This window comes from Gekko japonicus, unplaced genomic scaffold (genome assembly GCF_001447785.1).
Source record: "Gekko japonicus isolate JY-2015 unplaced genomic scaffold, Gekko_japonicus_V1.1 scaffold1324, whole genome shotgun sequence".
In the NCBI taxonomy this organism is placed as follows: Eukaryota; Metazoa; Chordata; class Lepidosauria; order Squamata; family Gekkonidae; genus Gekko; species Gekko japonicus.
Window position 1 is genome coordinate 86521 of NW_015167577.1, and position 2060 is coordinate 88580.

Sequence of the window (2060 nt, forward strand, 5' to 3'; positions counted from 1 at the left end):
ACCTTGGAACTAAAAGGAGGGGAGGAAAATTACAATGAACCAATTGTTATTTAAATCTCAAAAAAGAATGCCTGTTTGGTCAAAGTATTAGTTTCTTCATAGCTGTTACTTCATGAGTATTATGGCTCCTGTAGAAATCTAAAAGGAGCTGCGGTGGCTCAAGTGGTTAAGACGCTGAACTGCAGGCTGTGGAAGGTCAGTAGTTCAGCAGTTCGAGACCCGGGTGCTGCATGATGGAGTGAGCTCCCATCGCTAGTTCCAGCTCCTGCCAACCTAGCAGTTCGAAAGCAAGAAATTGCAAGTAGATAAATAGGTACCACTTTGGTGGGAAGGTAACAGCGGTCCGGGCGCCTTGGTGTTTAGTCATGCCGGCCACATGACCACGGAAACGTCCTCGGACAGCGCTGGCTCTTCGGCTTTGAAACGGAGATGAGCACCGCAACCCTAGAGTCGGATTCGACTGGCTTTCAAGCAAGGGAACCTTTACCTTTACCTTTACTAGAAATCTAAAACGCAAAAAAAATCATTTTAAACTCATATTGGAATGGTGTTTTCCCCTCAGATGACTTTAATTATCCTCTTTTTAAAAATCTTAATCTGTTTATACATGCTCTTAAGTGATTTGCATGCTCTTAGAAAGGGTATCAAAGGGCAAAGTCTTGATTGTCAAATGCCAAGATGTAGGAAAAAAATCAATTCCAATCCTCTCAAAGACAAAACTGCTGCTGTAGAAGTCACCTGATGCTTTGATGTGCTCTTTGCCATTGAAAGCTTGTAAAGGAGACTCTGTACCCAACAGGAAGCATGTGCCAAATTTTACACCTTGATCCAACCTGTCCTAGACTTGCTAAAACAGTTATAACAATCTAACTGTTCTGATCCTTGAGTCTTAAGGACATGTAGTACAGTTAGAGTTTCTTGATAAATTTCATGCCATCTCCCAAGGATTTCTAATTCTTCAGTCATTACAGATATTAGTTTGTTTAGCAAAACTGTGAAAATTACACTATCACCTATTATTGCTTTTGTGCCTGGTCTCGATACCTTTCTTCATTATATTTTAATTTAGGCCCCATTCATACGGAGGATTTGCCATGCTAAAGGCGCAAATGGTAGGTGGATTTTCAGTGCGCAATCACACCGCAACATCTGGGAAGCGTAGTGCACCCGTAGCCAACCCGTGGCATCACGCCAAAGAAGCGCAGTAAAAAAATACTAGGAAAGTGCAGTAGTATCCAGAAAACGCACAGCAGGGGCGGGCGTTTGATCACGGGAGCACTAGTATCCCATGGCTTCTGCCGCTCATCCGAGTCCCATCGCAAACCAGATGGTTTCCCTAAGCACATGTGCACGAACACTAAACTGGAAGCAGTGCTGCTCCATGGAGCTGCGCATGCGCACAAACACAGAATGCTTGCCGCGTGGCTTCTTTGCCAGCTCCAGCATTGCCATGTGATTGCGAGCTTCCTGCCACAGCGCAAATACTCAGGAGACCATGTGATCGAGCTAACGTGCTTTATTTTGCCCCGGGGCAAACAGCCACGCCTCACCCCCACGTTATCTGGCCCATGTGACCGGGGCCTGAATTAGGTAAAATTTAAATGTAGTGAGGAAAACTATAAAGCTATAAAGGCCACTCTCAAAAGCATTATCTAATTAACATCACTTTGTACTTCCTGCATTTCATGGGATGCGGACCCTGCTGTTTACTACTTGTTCTGCTTATAAATTGAGACTGTATGTCTGTGTCTCTGCCTAGTGAGGACCCTGTAAATGGATCTGACAGAGAGGGCTGTAATCTACAAAAACTTATACTAGACTAAAAACATGTTTGTCTTTAAGGTGACACAACAAGACTAAGAACATAAGAACGTGAATAGAACCTGCTGCATCAGACCAGTGGTCCATTTAGTCCAGAATACTGTTTTACACAGCAGCCAATCAGTTGCCCTGGAGGGCCGAATGAACAAAGCTACTTTTCTTTTTCATTCAATAGATTAACATGGCTCTGCACACATTTTAATTATTTTTTCCAGTAACTTTAAATGCTATAAAAAATT